The 19,601-nt window shown below is 39.9% G+C and overlaps 2 long non-coding RNA genes across 2 annotated transcripts in view; one reads left to right on the top strand and one right to left on the bottom strand.

The window, feature by feature from the left end:
- Positions 1 to 4,679: 4,679 nt before the first annotated feature.
- On the bottom strand, positions 4,680 to 9,037 carry LOC143653153 (uncharacterized). The gene is made up of 3 exons (XR_013161125.1): positions 8,907 to 9,037; positions 6,987 to 7,099; positions 4,680 to 4,780 (listed from the first exon to the last, which is right to left on the bottom strand). It is a non-coding gene; the product is annotated as an uncharacterized LOC143653153 (long non-coding RNA).
- Positions 9,038 to 9,158: 121 nt separating this feature from the next.
- Positions 9,159 to 19,601, top strand: part of LOC143653152 (uncharacterized) — a 57,315-nt gene continuing 46,872 nt past the window's right edge. The window contains exons 1-2 of the long non-coding RNA XR_013161124.1: positions 9,159 to 9,336; positions 15,661 to 15,780. This is a non-coding gene — a long non-coding RNA (uncharacterized LOC143653152). The remainder of the gene's footprint in view (positions 9,337 to 15,660; positions 15,781 to 19,601) is intronic.

Here is a 19,601-nt window from a genome sequence, read left to right as displayed (position 1 = left end):
TTCAGCCACTTCACCCCATAAGGGCTGCTCCTTTCATTCAATTTCCTTACAGTTCCAAACGTCTTAAGGGTCCCTTCTATTTTCTAACTGTCCTGGGGGTAGGCCCTGGAGTAGAGTAGGGTCTTACCTGAAATTTGTTTAGTGGCTCCAGTCCAATTCCATCCTTCTAAGTCTAATATGGTAAAGAGAACATAGTAGGTGCTTAATGAGCACCACTAACCTCATAAAGAAAGAAAGAAGGCCCTACGAGCAGCAAGGTTTGTACTTGGAGAAACTGCAGAAAGTGGATGTGGGCTAGGATCCCAGATATCTTAATAAGGAACGGGCAAGTCGGCCTTCCCCCTCCATCCCCAACTCACCCCACTCTTGCCAGACAGCATTTAAAATGCACTTCAGCATGTTCTTCTTTTTGTTTGGAAAGGAAACAAGTCTTGATATTATGTTTCTCCCATTTCCCATTAAGGATGGAGGTCATCCCAGGAAGGGCAAGCTTTGTTACCAAAAGGGACTTGGGAGGGAATGGAGGTGGGCTAGGGGGACTCTCTTATCCCTTCTCTTCATGTTTTGAAGAGAACAAGCCCAGCTTCCATTATGAATTATTTTCAGTGCTGCCTCTGCCAGGACTCAGCTCTCCCTGCCTGAGGCAGTACCCGGAAGGATTGAGTGAGAGCTCAAGGTCAGACAAGGTGTCCAGGCAGTACCGGCCAGAGGAGGTGGAGGCACTGAGACAGCTGGGAGACGAGGGAGTGGCGAAGGGGATAAGGGAGCCGGCAGGGTGTGTGTGTGTTAAATGGAAGCCCAGAAGAAGGAGAACCCACAAGCTCCTCTCTTGCCCCTTTTCCCCCTCCCTTTCCCTTTGTCCCTCAAACACACACTCCAGTTCAGAAATACAGTCTTTCCTTTCCCTTCCCTTCTGCAGCTCCCCAAGGCATTTCTATAAATAAATAAGACCCTAGCCAGCCAGCAGCCCATGATTAACTCGTGCAGCATCCCGGCTGTGAGCACATACATTTTCACACTTGTTTATACTTCATGGTTAGCAAAGCCCCTTTCCATGTGTAATCTCCAGCTGATTGTGACAACACGCACCTTAAAGGTCCTACAAGCCCCTCCTCACCGAGTCCCAGGCACAGAGTTATGGCTGTCCCACACCCAAAATCTCAAATGTTTTAGCTTTCACACTGTAAGCTTAAAGTCACACTACTCAAAAAATCGCTTGTGGTTCAGGCTATATCCACCTGAAAACATTCTTTACACACACCTAATAATCAGAACCATCACCTCTTGAACACTTGCTCCATCTTTACATTCAAGGTCTCATCTTAATTCCACAGCAGCCCTGAGGCGTCCATATGACCGAGGCTGTTTTATAGACAAGAAAAAGAGGCTCTGATGTCATGTCGCTTGACTGAGACACGAAGCACCCCGTGTGGGGGGCTGAGGTTTTTTGCTTTTTTCTTTGTTCATTTTAAATATTTTTATTGAGAAGTCTTTACATACATATAGTATATAATCAGTGACTCACAATATCATCACACAGTTGTGTATTCATCCCCTGACCATTTTTAGAACATTTACATCACTCCAGAAAAAGCAATAAAGAGAAAAAAGAAAAGCCAGACCCCGTACCCCTTCCCTCACACTGACCACTAGTGTTTCGATCTACCTAATTTTTTTAACCCCTTATCTGCCACCCACCCTCCCCCACCCTTTATTTATTTATTTATTTACTGTCCTTATTTTCTTATTCATCTTTCCATACCCTGATGGAAGAAGGATCAGACACAAGGTTCTCACAAGCATACAGTCACACTGTAAATTATACAGTCTTCTTCAAGAATTGAGGCTACTGGGATACAGTTCAACAGTTCCAGGTACGTCCCTCCAACCACCCCAATGGGTGCTGGGTTTTGAATCCAGGGCTGTGTGGCCATAAGACACATGTTCTTAACCATTGTCCTGAGATCCTCTTACTTAAGTCCTTTGACAGCTAAGCTGACACAGCATCTACTGAGGGGTCCAGTCAGAGATCCAGAATACCAGGATTAATAACCAACTAAACTTCCCCACCCTCGCGGTGGTGTCTTTTTACTTCAATCAATGTTTATTTTCATTCATTGAAATGAATGCCAGACTCTGTCCTAAGCACTGTAAATGGAGCAGTAAACAAGACAGAACTGCCCTGTCCTCACAGCACTTCCTGTCTAGTTAGAGAAGACAGTCCCTAAATGAACACATGCTTAAATGCACGTAGCAGTTCACCAAAGAGTTTCATATCAATAAAGAATAAACGTGACATCATTTTCCCCAACTGTGCTATGTCAAATCATCCCCTTTCCTCTTTTCTTCTCTTTAAGATCACTTAGACAGATTCCATTACTTCCCTGACACTTTCAGCTATTAAAATGTAAACCAGACCAATTTAAAATCCTATCTCATAACTGAAACAAAGCCTTCCACCGCCCCCAGAGCAACCAAAACTTGCAGCTGGAGGGCTTGACCCAGGGCGGAAGCGGGGGTGGGGAAGTGGTTTGCTCTGTGCTCACCTCCCCGCCGGCCGCCTCTGGGCTGCAGTGCTCTCTGAAAGAGGAAGGAGGGCTGGGGCTTTTCCTCCTGGCCCTTAGCCCTTGTCAACTGTAGCCCACCTCATGGACTCACTGTCATCCGGACGGTGGGCGTCTTGCGGCGGGGCGGTGGAGGTGTGGGGGCGCGGGGGGCGGGGGGCGGGGGGTGGGGGGAGCAGGTGCCTGGTAAATCAGCCCCAGCCCAGCACCTGCCTTTGTGTGCATTTCACCCATAGGAAATTCAAGCATCCTGCCATGTCACACTGAGGGAGTCTGCCCCTTTGCCATCCATCCCTTCTTTCAGCCCTGCCCTCTCTCCCCCCTACTTTTCTCCCCTGGAACTCAGACCCAGGGCAGTGAGCAGTCCAGCCAGGAAATTTGATACCAGGAAATTTGATTTGCTTAGCATATCCTCAGCTCTGCCTTGGCTTGGATGAGGGAATACTCTCGCCCCTAACTCTGCACCTCCCCCAATCTGAGGGCTCCAAGGATCCCTGCCCCCTTCTCCAACTCAGCCTTCTCTGCCTAAACCTTGGATTGGGGACAGGGTTTACGGTTTTAGAACCAGTTCTACTACTTCAATTGTTAGAAACATGGGATGCGTAGCACCTCTCTTCTCACCTTTGGGCATTGGCAGCCATCCCAAGATAACAGAAAAAATCTCACTCAATTTCATGTTACAGATAAAAGTACAAATGTGAGACATATGACGAAGACAAAGGAAAAGAACAGGGTGGTACGAGATGAAGTGTTAGATGCCCATGCTCTGAAATCAGACTTCCTGGGCTTCCTTTACTTACTGAGTGACCTTGATGAGCAGGTTGCTTCAACTCTTTGGGCCTCTGCTTTCTTATTTGTAAAATGGTGATAATAATAGTCCTCAGCTCATAGAATTACATGAGAAAATTCAAGTAAAATTCTTAACATGGTGCCTGGCACATTAATAAATGTTCAATGCATATAAGCTCCACAAAAACATGGATTCTTGGATCCAGGCTCTTCGGAGGCACTCAGTAATAGTTGATGAATTAGTAAATGAGGGAGGGTGGTGGATATGGCAGATTGAGTTAGGAGCCCCAGAAAAAGCATGTATTTAATCTTACTCCCATTTCTGTGGGCATTGTACTTAGGACCTTTTGAAGATATTATTTTTAGGTAAGGTGTGGCCAACTGAATCAGGATGGGCTTCTGTCCTGCTACTGGAGGACTTAGAAGAAGAAATCTCAGGGGAAGGACCTGGAAGTCATCAGGAACCCAGAAGAAGAAGGAGAGGACATCGCTGCGTAACCGGGAAGTCGAGGACTCCCGACCTCGGGATGAAACGAGACTTCAGCATCCAAAACCGTGAGACAATTCCGTTGTTTAAGCCAGGCCAGTGAGTGTGATGTGTCGTAGCAGCTGAGAAATTAAGACCGTGGGGATACCTGTTTGAGATTGGTAGTCAAGAAGACGACTCTGAAGAAGTGGCCTTCACACTTTGACACGAGAGTGAGGGGAGTCAGCCAGCCAAAGAGCAAAGGAAAGGTGAAGTGAACAACGGGATCAATTGCTTTATGACTCCTTGTGGCAACATTTCTCCCAAATCCAATTTTGTCAGATTGTAGTGGTATCATCGCATTCCATAAGAGACCTAGAAAAATGTTGCCTTAAACATTTTAAACCAATGTGTAAGTACAGGGCTTTAAGATGCTGTCAAAAAACTGCACCGGACAAGGTTTAAACGAACAAGGAAGACTTTATTTGTAGCTATCATGGTAGGCAAGAAATGATAGAACGCAATACTGGAGAGGACAGGGGGGTTGATTGAGTTTTATAGTCAGGGTAGGAACAGTGAGAAAGCACCATTAGGCCATCTGGGAAAGAGGTGGGGAGTCTTGGCATTGCTGATAATGTGGAATAGCTGGTATCTGAAGTTGTCCTTTTCCCTTTTATCCCCCCTGCAACCTGAATGTTTTTCTCTGCAGTCCCACAGCTGCAAGATTAGTTTCAAGGGAGTCAGGGCTGAGGATAGAATGGGTAGGGGAGTGCAAGGAGCAAGGCTGGCAGCTTGGTTAAGAAAGAAATAAACAATCTCGGTCAGTTCTTCCTTTTGTTCAATGAAAAACATCAAGCTAGGGCACCTTTTTTTGTTGGTGGAGAACAAGTTGAATTATTTATTGAGAGGTGATGGCAAAAGGTCAGTTGTTTTAGGGTCAGACGTCTTCAAAAAGGTATATCTAAAATGAAAAAGAAAAGCACTAATATAAAAAAGTTGTATTAAAGTCTAAGAGGTTGGTGGATGAAAATTGTTTGATTTTGCAATGCTGCTCCTTGAGTTTCCTAAAGTTGAGATGTGATGCGCTCAGTGATGTTGCCCACAGTCAATATAAGGTGTGCATGACCGAGGGTGTGCATGACCACAGGTGTGCATGACCAAGGGTGTGCGTGACCAGGGGTGTGCATGACCGAGGGTGTGCGTGACCGAGGGTGTGCATGACCAAGGGTGTGCGTGACTGAGGGTGTGCATGACCAAGGGTGTGCGTGACCAGGGGTGTGCGTGACCAGGGGTGTGCGTGACCAGGGGTGTGCGTGACCGAGGGTGTGCATGACCAAGGGTGTGCGTGACCGAGGGTGTGCATGACCAAGGGTGTGCGTGACCAGGGGTGTGCGTGACCAGGGGTGTGCGTGACCAGGGGTGTGCGTGACCGAGGGTGTGCATGACCAAGGGTGTGCGTGACTGAGGGTGTGCATGACCAAGGGTGTGCGTGACCAGGGGTGTGCGTGACCAGGGGTGTGCATGACCAGGGGTGTGCATGACCAGAGGTGTGCATGACCGAAGGTGTGCATGACCGAGGGTGTGAATGACCTGAGTGTTTTACCAGACTTCTTTAATGACGCAGAAGCAACTTGTCCAGGTAGAAACCCAGTTTACACATGGCCTGCTGAAACCATGAATCCTTCAAGGTATTTATCAAGTCATCAGGCTTTTTAGCCCGAAGTACTCCTTTATGTCCTGGGGGAAAGGACAACTACAAAACAACCTAGAGTCTCAATAAGGAATTAGGCAGTCAGATTTCAGTTGTCAGTGACATCAAGTCAAGAGGGTAGAAGGGAAGTTGGGAACATTGGTTTGGAAAGTTATAACCAAATATTGAAAGAAACTGTAAGAATTGAAAAACTGGTGAGGGTTGACAATATATGGAAGATGACAGAATTTAGTCCAATTTACAAATAGATCACAAAGCTATTAGTTACTTGTAGTTTGCAAAAAGGTGTAAAATCTCTCTACAGTCACCTACTTTTTGATCAAAGATAATCCCAAAGAAAGATTATCTTAATTATAAAATAAAGCTGGATTAATTAAATTGGGCCTGATTATTTACACAAATGCAGCCAGAATGCTAATTACCATACAAGCCTTAAGTTTGCCTCGTGGGAAGTTTTTATGAGAAATTTTAGATTGAACTTTTAAAAGCCTCTCCAGAATAAAAAGCAGGCCAAGAACTCACCACCAAATTTAATCTGTAGTACCTATAGATTTGGGTGAATTCCTCTCTCCTTGAGGTTCTCCTAAAAAATTGTATGGTTCCTGGGCCTGCCAGCAATTGATCTTCTTTATTCACCTATAAGAACCCTGTAAGCCAGTATCAGGCAGTTTTTCCAAGATGGCTTTGTAAGCATTGGCTCCATAAAGTTAACCTTAGTTCCTTTAAAGTCTTGGTTATATAGCCAATATGCATTTTATCCTGTTAACAAGGAGGACAGATTCTTAATTAACCAATGCAAATAATTACATTACCTTGAAAATAAGAATATTTGAGAGTTTCTAAATTCTGGAAGGATCAGACAGGGGGAAAATGATAAATGTTTCATTTTTGTTTACAAAATTGGTCTATTAAATTATTGTGTGTTACAAATATTAAGTATTCAAAGAGAATGCTGTATATAACCTATTCTCAAATGTTTAGAAAATAGAAAGTTGGATGGAGGGATGGAGGGATGGATGGACAGAGAAACAGGTTGACAGACAGATAGGTACAGCAGATGTGGCAAAACCTTAAAGGTTGGTGGAACCGGGTATCTCAGTGGGCGACATGTTGAAGTTCATTGTTAGAGATTGGTATTATTTTTGCAACTGTCCTGTAAGTTTGAAATTATTTTAAAACAAAAATGAAAAAAAATATGAGTTACAGATAGCTTAAAGTAAAAGAGAAAGAAGGGGTTGCTTATATCCAGAAAATAGACATTAAAGCATCAGAAACATTTTAAACAAAGTCTATAGTTGTCTTTTATTAGGTCATTTAGTCCTATGTAACTGATTCTGTTCTACCTTTATCTTACACTAGCAATTGCATGAACTCATCAGCTTTTCCACTAAAAAAGCTAGAGTTCTGGAAATTTTAACTTAGTCCAATAGTATGAACTCAGTTTTTTAAACAATACCTTTAGAAGCCTGTGCTTCAGAGTACCAGGCATAGTCTTTCCATGTATCTTTGAGACAGTCCCTTTTATGTTGAAAATGAAGCTCTGTGTGGCCTGTAACTGGCTACAAGCACCTTCAGAGAAGCATCAGACGAAAACAAAAAAAAAAATTGTGGGTGACAAAACATTTAAAGTGGATGTGGTTAACTTACTAACCTTTTACAAAAGTGACAGATCTTATGAGAGTTCATTATAAAAACCATGTACCTGACAAGGAAATTTCGTTGTTTTTGTGGTATGTAACATTTTTTAAGAGTAATTGAAGTTATGACTGATGTCATGACACTGTTATTGTCTAACATCAGGCAAAGCAACACCGGTTCATATGGACAGTGAGGGCATTGGCAAATCTCTAGGAACTTTATACAATTTCTGAAATATTTAGTAATATTTTGTCCATACAAATTTTACCTAAGAAAGGTTAAGCATCTCTTTTAATTTAACAACACTTTCAATGCAATTCACACCATATCAAATAAACCTATTTCTAGTACCACTCTTTTTACAAGTTCAAAGAATATATTCTTTGTGGTTTTTAGGGGCCCTCTGGAATATCCCAGAGACTGTTTGAAAAAAAAAATACATCATTTAGTATTTGATTTGGGGAAAGCAAAATGTCAAAAGTTGTCAAGAGGATCATATTTCACTGTGAAACAATACTTGACTCTCTATTTAACCAAAGTGCAAAACAATTTTTAGCGTATATTATAGGAAGTAACCTGATTATTAAAAAACAAAAACAAAAACAAGCTTAGTTCTTTTAACAGTGAAAGGACATAATTCTCTTAATCAAGGGCATGATAAAATCAACATAAAGTACCGGAAATTATTCTGATAAAACAGAATCTCTTCGTTCTAGGCCAATTACTCCACAATTTCTTATCAAGAACAAACCAATAATCCAAGAAGATTTTGTCATTTTTACTGAAAAAAAAAATTCTTATTTGCTTATTGTAGCATCTTATTTGCTACAAAAGCTCTTTTTAAAAGTTTTATCAATAAATCCATTAAATTTTACCCAGCTTTGACCACAAAAAATAAAATTCCTTTTCTGTAAAGTTTTTGTGGCTTTTTTAATCTGTTCATGTTTTATCCTACACCTTCCTCTTTCTCTTATTGCAACACCCTGTCATTTTACTTTAGGACGGAACTACTCTCTTTTTCTTAACAAAAACACATGTTTCATACCTCTCATATATGATTTATCATAAGTCTAAGGTTTTAAGTTATCAAAAGATCTTGGAATCTATCTTAGGGCTGACTGACATCCTACAAAACACAACCGCTTATTGAAATAAACTTTATCAGAATAATGTCTCAATTTGGTTGAATGAAAAGTTACTTTTTTTGTCATCTTAAATATCTAGTAGATGTAATACTAGCTTATTTGATCAGTAAACTTGTATAAGTTTAGGAAGAACAGCTGAAGTAGAATAAAAATATATATTAGTATTGTACCTAACACTGATAACTCAGAAGACATAGCTATTTTTATTAAACCAACAATAAAGTCTCATTTGCCAAAGATTTACCTAAATTATGTGAACTTGAATTTTTAAAATATTTGGGGTTATTTTTTATGAGTGCTTTTTTTAAAAAAAAATATTACACATTTAATTTTTTCAACTCCTGCGATTTTAGGAGTATTTCATTTCTATAGCACTTATTTATCTTAAAACAATTTGAATAACCCTCTTTGAAGGAATTTTATGAATTAATTTAGTAATGCCATTCAGAGGTAGAAAATATCATACATATATAACATATATAACCTTACGTGTACACATTAACATATAGACAGACACAAATAAAGAGCTTATAGCTTTAGTTTTATAACTTTCATCAGTGAGTTGGATATAAATACAGAATCACAAAACTCACTGGATATATAAAAGATCTAGCTTTTAGTCTTTGTCCAATTTTTTATGTTTTATGAGGGTTGTTGTTGTTCCTGACAGATGGGACCAATTGAGATTACTTGTTGTGCTGGTTTGAAACTGTTATGTACCCCAAAAAGCCATGCTCTTTTAATCCAACCTCGTGGGTACACACCTATTGTGGGTGGGATCTTTTAATTAGGTTGCTTCCATGGAGACATGGAATTCAAGGTGGGTCTTTTCTGAGAGTCCTTTATGAGGCAGCCAAACACGTTTAGTGTAAAGAAAAATGCCCCAAGAGAAGCCAGAAGGACCACAGAAGCTGAGAAAGCCATTTGAAACCAACCCGAGGAGAGAAGGGCCAGCTGATGTCCTCATGAGCCTTCCATTGTGACAGAGGAATCCCAGATGCATTTGGCCTTTATTCAGAGAAGGTATCCTCCTGTTGATGCCTTAGTTTGGACATTTCTATGGCCTCAGAACTGTAGATTTGTAACCTAATAACTCCCTTTTGAAAAAGCCAGCCCATTTCTGGTATATTGCATTCTGGCAGCTTTAGCAAATGGAAACACTCGTTTTAATATGAGAGCAAAAGCTTCCACACCAATCCTTGTGAAGACCTTTGAAATATATATATATATTGCCCTGATAGGTCATTTATGAAAGCAGTGGACTACATTTTGGACATGGGCCTGAAGAGAGACCAAGCAGCCATCTGGGTGCCCCCAAAGTCCATTTGAATGGACCAAATATCCAGTCCGTTTCCAACTAATTATTTTAGCCTCAGGTGATTGCTTTTGGTATCCCTGAGCCCCTGAAGAGTCACTAATGGGGAGAAGGGGGCTGAAGTTCCAGTGACTATTGGGAGTTGAGGGCCTGGAGTGGGAAGGGAAAGGATTCCAATTTGCTAAAGGGCAGATTTTAGGTGATAAAAAGAAGGAAGGAGGAGTGTGGGATAATGAGAAGGGAGAGGTCCTGGATGAGTCCGTTTGGAGAGATCTCAAGTTTCACAGAAAGGCCATCATAGCTCTGGGGCATCCTCCAGGGAGAAGGGAAGCGGACAGCATTAGCACCATAGGGGCAAAGAATACCATCAACAGGAGTCTTTCAAGGAGGAGAATTAAAAGACTGAGAATTTCCCATACTGAGGGAAGACGTAAAACAACAAACCAAATTTTAAATAAGATCTTAGTAGAGAAAAATCAAAATTTAAATTAGAACTCAACAAAGAGAAGCCAGAGGCTTCACTGAAAGGTCCAGAAAGAATCTCCGTCAGGGGAAGAGGCCGAAAGAGCCCAGAGAGTTCCCTCCAGTAGGTCTCCCACAGATAGGCTAAATCTCGCTCAGTGGAATAGGTCAGGGAAGAGGGGTCAGGGGATAATGCTAATTCCCTTTGGACTAAAAGTTGTCTTAACTCCCAGGAGCCAAAGGCCTGTGGGACCATCTGTCCCCAACACAGCAGCTCTAACAGTGCGGCATCATTTTCTCTGCTGGTGGGCTGGTCAGGAACCTTCTAGCAGTTCCCATGTTCTCCAGGACATATTGCTTGTCCAAAAGGGAGTCCAAAGACCAAACCTCTGTATTCTCTGCTCTGTCACTCCCCGACAGAGTTCTTTCTCCCCCAACCCAAGGCAAACCTGTGATACTCTGCAGAGTTCCACTTTGGTCTGCTGTCTCCATGACCTCTTCTCTATGCCCTCCTGTAAAAGACGGCAAACTGCTCCCATTTCACTTTTTGGAGGGCCGCAAGAACAGAAGACCAGGGTGAAGAAAGGTGTGGATACACCCACAATTATGTTTCCCCGAAGAACCCTGACTAAGCCTCCCAAGTCTTCATGGGTGCAGGACAAGAATGCAAATGGAGGCACCAACCCAGCCAGTCTCCCATCTTTTCCCAAGCTGAATCCATCTTGCACCACTGGGAACCTAACCCTCATGTAGCACACACTCCAGTTCACATGTTCAAGCCCTGTGCATGTGCACTCTCCCATCCCCACCCCACACACAGCCATCTCAGAGACTCAAATCAGCAGCCGCTGGTGATATATTCTACCCTTAGGAGGACACACTCAGAGCTGAGGCCTACAGAGGCCATAATGTGGACTCGCAAGGTTTGATGAAGGAATTCCAGAGCCCCAGGGAACAGTGAGCATGGTCTAGAAAGGGATGTGTGTATACTCCAGGTGGACATGTCCCGATGGCGTCATAGAGAGTGGAGTGGATGCAGAAAGGTCAGAGGGCAGGAGGTCTGAGGATGCTACCACGTACTTATACAAGAAAGTGGAACTGGGACAAGTATATAGAAGTTAGGAAAATTTGCCTTAGAAAATTTGCACACATCCACACCCCCCACACACATACATACACAAATTTATATATCCAGCTCAAAACTCATCTGCATTTCCAGTTATCCATAGAATAATTTTCTAAGGATGCTACACTGTCATATCTAACTTAGTATATGCAAAAATACAGTTTGTCCCAAACTTCACAAAATGCCCCATTTCTGTGTATAATGCCATCATTTCCCCACGTCCATAGCTAAAACAGGGACTCTGCAACCTTCACCTTCCCTAATACCCTGTTTATCTCTGTCTGAACCCATTTAGCTAAAATTTTTAAGGTATAATAAAACAAAAATATAACCTATTTGTTGTGAGAGGTCTGACTTTGGAAATGCAGCATTTCATTTGAAAAAAATAGCATTTCAAAGCAACCTCCACCTTTGAGCACTAAGAGACTCCCACCTCCCTATCATGTCTTAAATCACAGGCATCCGGTGGCTACGTCCAGCTGCAGCACTCCTATAAGCATAGTCAAATTCAAATGGCATTTCAGTGCCAACTGAAGTTACTTCCAACATAAAGCTTTAAGATCTAAAACAATATTTGTGACAATGATAGCCTTCATGAAAATAGTTTGCGTGTGCATAGAATATTTGTTGTTTGCTACCGAGGTGGTGGTTTTTTGTTTCATTTCCATGTTTTTTTAAGTTGTCGGCAAGGACTTTCTTAGCAGCAAGACCAAGATTCTGGCTAGATGCTAGAGATCTGATTTCACATCATCTAAAAGTAATGGCAGAAGAGAGTGTTTATCATAAATCCAGAGGTAGACATATGAACAAGCAGTTTACACACTACTAACTATCTTTGAATATCCAAAGATTGATTTTGAAGCTTGCATCATCCTGCACTTGAATCTTTGTGTGTCTGTGGTTACAGCTGCTTTTAGTTACTTTGGATCTGGTCAGCGTTATAAACGGCTGGGATAAAATATCTGCTGGAAGAGTAGGTATGTGGGTGACTCACCCGCACATGTGATTCGGTGGAACCCTACCTGTCATGAGCTTTTAATACTGAGATCCATTGACAGTGCATGAGTGGGGCAAAGGGGTCATGAGAGTAGTACCAGCAAAAAGCCAGGAGCCCCACTACCTGTCTTCATTACCGTATCTTTAAATGATAAGTAGTTTCAGCAACTTTTTTGCTATAATGATGAGCTTTTCGTATAGTGTGGCACAATCATTGCTTTCAAGTACACTGATCCTGGACAGTGATATAACCGAGTTGGAACTTATCTCAAGACAAAAGAGTGCCTCTCTCTACCCAGGTTAAATTTATTCAGTGTAGACACATAAGGACTGGGAGACTGCTGGGAATCGGAAAGACCGGGATGTGTAGGCTTGTAGCTGTCGGTGGTGATACCAGCAGGCAGCTTTCCATCACACTGGAACTATTTAGAATATAAGAAAGGGTGGTGGCCCTGTTAAATATAATAGGATTTCCCTCCTTGCCACCTGGAGCCCTTCTCTGTCTTTAAGGACCTAGAGAATTGCTGGGCCTTAGCAGAATAAAAGGAGTTAGCATTTATTTCCATGAAATAGAAGTAGAACTTCTACTCAATTTGACTCAGTCTGGGTCTCAAAATCATAAAGGCAACTAGGAGGGGGAAATAAAAATAATCTATTATCATGAATTCAAGCCACATTCTAAAGGATAACAGAAAAATGCTTTCAAATCCAAGACATTCTAGAACAATTTTTCATTCTTAAGGGTTATATAGGGCAGAGATCAACTTCCACTCCCACTCCCTCCCCCTGCAAAAAAAAAGGGAAAAGAAAATAAAACATTATATAGTGTGAATGGGATAGTTTCTCCGGTGCTTATAATACTAATAAAATCTATTTTAAAATTTATTATAAATATTATTTATATCCAAAATAAAAGATATAATGTATATAAAAGAAATTTTAGCTTAAGAAAAAGAATATTAGCCATACTTTTAAATTTTCCTTTGTGCCCCCCTCCTGTTCTATCTATCCTCCTCCCTTAGACATAACCACTGTGCTGAACTTTATTATTCTCTGCTCTCCTTTGTTATTTTCCCAAATATATAATTCCTAAAATAAATACATATATTCAGTTGTACGTGTTTTCAAATGTTATGTTAATGAATCATAACATATGCATTTTCTGCAACCTGCACATTTTGTTCCATTTGCTGCTTGTGAGATTCTTTTATGTTGGTAGGGAGTAGCTGTCATTCATTTGTATTTACATTTGTTTAGTATTCCATTGAAATAATATAATAGAACTTCATTATTTATCCTACCCTCAATGGATAACGGTATTGATTTGGCCCTTTCTACTCCCACACAAATATTAAAAGCAATCTGTTGAATTCAAAACAAAAACAAAAACAAAAACGTATTGGTATCTTGATTTTTATTGTCATTGCATACAATCGATAGATAAATATCTTCATGATATAGAGTCTTTCTAAGCATGAATATGGAATAGTTTTTCATTTGTAAGTATAAGTGCCTTTCAATAAGTTATTATACTCTTCTCCATAAAGGTCATGTGAAACTTATGTTATATTTATTCCAAAGAATTTTATATTATTACTGCTGTTGTAAAATATTCCTTTTTTAAAAAATTTTTAAAAATTACATTTTCTGATTATCACTTATATAGAGATAAAAAGTTCACTTTTTCATGTTAATCTTTGTATTTAGTCATCTATTGCTGAGTAACAAATTAACCCAATTTATGGTTTAAAACCACAAACATTTATTATCTCACAGTTTTCTTAAGTTAGAAATTCAGGAGCAGCTTAGCTGGTAGGTTTTGGTTCAGGGTCTCTCATAAGGTGGCAATTAAGATGTCAGCCAGGACCACAGTCATCTGAAAGCTTGGCTGGGGCTGGAGGATCCTTTTCCAAGCTCATTGATGGCTGTTGTCCAGAAGCTTCAGTCACTCATCACATGGGCCTCTCCGATAGGGCCGCTCCTAACAAGGCAGCTGGCTTCCCCCAGAACGAGTAAATCCAAGAAGACAGAACAGCTAAGATGAAGGTCACAATGTCTTTTATAACCTAATCTTGGAAGCTGCATACCCTAACTTCTGCCATAGTCTATTGGTCACAGAGACCAACCCTGGTATAACACGGAAGGGGACTGCACAAGTGTGTGACTCTCGGATGGTGGGGATCACTGGGGCCTGTCTTAAAGACTGACTTCCACAGTGTTATAACAACAACCTGCTAAATTCTCATATTCATTCTAATTGTTCAGTGATAGTTGTTATTTTGATTTGTATGCAGACATATCTATAAATAATGACTTTTATTTTTTTCTTTCCAATCGCATTTGTTTTCTTGCTTTATTTCACTGACTAGGATTTCTGACACAATGTTTAAAAGAAGTGGTGATAGAGCACCGTGTCTTAAAAAGAGTTTTAGGGGTGCACGGGTAGTTTAGTGGTTAGAATGCCCGCCTTCTATGTGGGAGACCTGGGTTCGATTCCCGGACCACGCACCCAAAAAAAAGAGTTTTAATATTTACTATAGATATTTGTAGTAGATTTCATTTGTTTTTGGTTTTAGTAGATACCTTCTCAAATTAAGAAAGTTCTCTTTTATTCCTAATTTGAAAGAGCATTTTCATTAATGGCACAAAATTGTATAAATGCTTTTTAATATCTGTGGCATTGACCATGTTTTTACTCTTTTAATCTATTTATATGGGAAATTACAGTAATAGATGGTCTCATGTTGAATCAACCTTGCATTCTTGGAATAAACCCAACTTGACCATAATACACTCACTTTTTGCACATTGTCAGCTTCATTTGAATAGTTTATTGTTTATAAATATTTGTGTCTATACACAAGTGAGATTGGCTTATAATTTCCTTTCCGATAATGTCCTTGTGATGTTTCAGTATCAAGGTCATACAAACTCCCAGTGAGTTGGGATTGTTCCCTCTTTTTTAAATGTACTCTGGAATATTTTCTATAAGATTGGAAATATTTTATCCTAAAAAATGTTTAATACAACTCACCTGTAAAACCATCCAGATCAGTTGTTTTGTTTGTAGGTGGATTTCAAACTACCAATTCAATACCTTTATTATTTATAGGACTGGTCAGATTTCATATTTCTTCTTGAGAGCATTTTGATACAATACAGTTGATCCTCATTATTTGTGAATTTCTTATATGTGAATTCATCTACTCACTAAAAATTATTTGTAACCCCAAAATCAATGCACGCGGTGCTCTTGCGGCCATTCAGGGATGCGTACAGAGTGATGAAAAATTTGAGTCACCAGACGCACGTGTGCCAGTGAAGTCAAACAAAGCGATGCTCTGCCTCCCTGCGTCAGCTCTCATACCATAAACAGGTGTCCTTTTCAGGGTCCGTTTAGCACCATATTTTTCACGTTTTTGTGCTTTTTGATGTTTTTAATCTTCAGGTGCAGTGCTGAAGCGCTGTCTAGTGTTCCTTAAGTGAAAGAAGTCTGTGATGTGTCTTACGGAGAAAACACGTGTGTTAGAGAAGCTTCTTTCAAGCATGAGTTATAGTGCTGTTGGCTGTAAGTTCAATGTTGATGAATCAGCAGTATATATTAAATAAGGTGTCTTGAAATAAAAATACACATAAAACAATATCAAAAATATTGTGACTAGAGCCCCACAGGAACCTAACCCTGTATCTCCCCTAGGAGCAAATCGTTCAATATCTGTTAATTCAGTGTTTGCAATGACTTTATAAAACAGATCTACTGTGAATAACAAGAATAACTGTATACTTTTCTACAAATTTGTCCATTTTATCTGCATTTTGAGGTTTATTAGCATAAAGTTGTTCATAATAGTCTGTTAGTAATTTTTTAAATTTCTGTAGTACCTATCCGGTGGTTATGACCTTTTAAATCTTCTCCTTTTTAGCTTTCTCACTTTTATCTTCATATATCCTGCCAAAGATTTGTCTTTTTATTGTTTACGTGTGAGCTTATATTTGATGGAAATTCTTTGAAGCTTAGGTTGAAGGCACATTCTTACAGAGAGCACTGTGTCTGCTTCTGCCAACCACCTGTGGGTACTGCAATCAAGGACCATTTTTAAAATAAATTCTAGGCTTGAGGTTTTTCAGAAAACAAGAAATGTGAATTCAGATTGCAAATTTATGTAAGGGCCAGACTGTAGTTATGAATTTTAAGAGAAGCTTTTATTTTTCTCTCTACCCAGAACTAATGTTGAAGCAGGCATCTTTTCAAGTCGAAAGTTGTTTGTGCTCAGGATTAGTTTCTTTTCTCACTGATGGTGTTTTTCTTAGTCCTGGAATCAGGCTGGATATCACTCTTACTGCCCCTTAATGAGCCTAAATCCTTTCTCTTCCATCCTCTTAGCAGCCATAGCTGTCAAAACCAAATGTTAGTCACCTAGGGATTATCAAGTAACCTCAGGGCATGTGCCAACCTCAGTGTACAATTATCTCTATGGAGTCCTGCGTTTCTTTTAGGGGGCAGAAAGTCTTTTAAAATCACCTGGCTTTCTTCCCAGCTCAGCAACATTTTAAAAAATACAATTAGAAAATACTGTACCTGTCATTTTTAGGTGTTTTATACTGGCAGATATTTTTAGGGGGCATTTAGACTCTATATTTAATTTTTACATCTTCAAGGCCCCAGAGTATAACTGGGGACACTATTAAACCCCTTGTTTAGGTACTAGAGCAATCAATAAAATGCTTCTAGAGACAGATGTGAAATAACTTTCTGTCCAGGCAAAGATACTGATTTTTCAATTTTTACAGTAATAAATTATGCTTATACCCTTCCTCATAGATTTCTAGAAGAAATCCACAAGGGTGAGGTACTGGACTGAGTATTTTAAACAAGTTATTTCATTTAAGACATAATTATTAGGTTATGACAGGGTAGCATGTGGCAACTAATGTGCTTGATGAGAACAACTAGAAAAGCCATATAAAATACTAGAAAAGACACCTTGTGCCCTACCACTTGCGAAAGAAACCCTGAACTTCATCAGCCTTCTTGAATCAAGGTATCTTTCCCTGGATGCCTTAGATTGGACATTTCTATAGACTTGCATTAATTGGGATATTTCCAAAGCCTAAAAACTGTTAACTAACAATTTATTAAATTCCCTTTTTTAAAAGCCAAAAAAAGACAAGAAACAAACAAAAACGCACAGGGTTCCTATTTGGGTTGATGGAAATGTTTTGGTAACGGATGGGGTTGATGGTAGCACAACATTGTAACTATAATTAACATTACTGAACTATATATATATGAATGTGATTAAAGGGGGCAATGGTAGATTGTGTGTATGGCAACAGTGAAAAAAAAGAAAACAGAAAACCCATGGAACGGCACTATACAAAGAGTCATCACTAAGTAAAGCCACAAACTATAGTTAATAGTACAGTTATTAAAATGTGCTATCTTCCATTGTGACAATGCACACCAACACAAGGAGTTAATAATGGTGTGGTATATGGGAATCCTGAATTCAATGCATGATTTTTCTCTACACCACAACTTCTCTAATAAAAAAATGAATGCATAAAAAAAAATACCAGAAAAGAATTGTTTTAAAGTCTTTGGAGAATTACTGAAACAACCAGGACTTGAGATAAAGAGGAATAGCACAGAGAGAATCAAAAGATCAGATAGATTTTCACTTCTGAATATGGGAGATTAACTTGTGGTGGTCCCTTCCTAACCCCCAATCAACTAGAACAACTTGAAGAAAATAACACACACAAAAAATATTTTAAAGAATTAGATAGCTACTGAAGCAACCAAGGACTTTATGGCTAGGATGAGCTGATACATTGCAGCTATTTTTTTTACCTGGATGTATATGATGATTCTGGAAAAGGCAAGAAGCTGAAAATCGAAGATTTCAGGAGTCAATATCCTGGTGAGAATGTGGCAGGAGGTGGTGGGCAGAAAACTGAACCTGACACTCAGCCTATTTTCCCATCAAGAGATATGCCAAATTCTGAAGCTTCACAAAGCAGGAAGCTAAGGGACTTACTAAAAACACTGAAAAGCAGAGCAGAGGGTTTTTGTGTGTGTGTGTGTGTGTGTGTGTGTGTTTTTGCAGTCGCAGTGTAGTGAGGAAACGTGGATTAAAATTCAAAACCTGCCAGGAAGAAGAACTCTAATAAATACACCAAACTCTCAGCCCTGGAGAACTGAAAGCTAGGAGTGGATGTGAAACAAAGTAAAGATAAAAGCTCCAAAGCTTTTGGAGTGAGGTTGGAGTGAGGTGATCTGTTTAGCAGAGGAAATGACTACTAGTCAAAACTCTCATGACCAAGATTACACATCTGGTAAAATTCTCCATCTATTCTTGTATTTTCTTGAAGTTATTATTAATAGCTATTTTTGCTATGCACATTTGTCATTCATCAAAAAAGAACCTCAAACACTGCTGTTCATTTTCAACCAGAACCATACTGTGAAAAGGAGTATTTGTGGGAAAACTTTTCATTATGATTAGTAACAACTGACATTTATTGAGCACATATTATTGGCCAAATAATTTGTTAAGCACTGCGTCGGCATGACCTCATTTTATTCTATCACTTTGTGAGGTAGGAATCGTTATCATCTGCATTTTAAAGAGGGGGCACCAACGCTTGGAGATATTACATTACTTGGTAAAGGTTACACCACAACTGCTGGAGCAGAGATTTAAATCTAGTTCTACCTGACTCCAGCCCTAACCCCTACTGAAATTACGTGATCTATTTACTCCCTTGGATAACTCAATTCTACCTTTAATTTCAAACTAAAAAATGACTCCTATTACCTTGGCCCCATGAATAATTTTTTTGAGTTGCCGCTGAAATGATAGGCCTCAGCCTTTTATGAAAGCCTGTGACAAGAAGAGCTGTGTGGTGAAGTTCCAGTGTTTGTCCACACAACTCTGTTTTTCAGAAAGCTGGACCTTTTCAAGCCCCTGGAGGGATAGAGGTACAGGCTGAAGATGGTAGCATACTGATATGTCTGAGACTATCATTAATTCCCATTCCTTTTCCAAGGTTTATTCATGTACAGACATGTGGCTCAGTGCTGGTCAAAGAGACAAGGGGTGGGGCGTGGGAATCTGTAGGAAGCAGGCATAGGGGAACCTCTGAGAAAGGTTTATTCATCCATAGAAAGTAATACAAGAAAGAGATGGACCCCTTCTTTTGCTGAGTGGTATCATGTCTACATGCAATGTCTGGAAACCATGGCAACCAACTTGCAATCTGGAAGCAAGTTAGTACAAGAACAATCAAAAGTGATGAGAATGACATGGTATTTAGAGATAAGAATGAAGCTGATCAGTTCAGGATTAGGGTAATTCAGAATACAGAGGTAAGGAAGACATTGCC

The sequence above is a fragment of the Tamandua tetradactyla genome, chromosome 13, assembly GCF_023851605.1.
Source record: "Tamandua tetradactyla isolate mTamTet1 chromosome 13, mTamTet1.pri, whole genome shotgun sequence".
Lineage (NCBI taxonomy): Eukaryota > Metazoa > Chordata > Mammalia > Pilosa > Myrmecophagidae > Tamandua > Tamandua tetradactyla.
The sequence above is the reverse complement of the archived record's forward strand: the minus strand, read 5'-3'. Positions and strand labels throughout refer to the sequence as shown.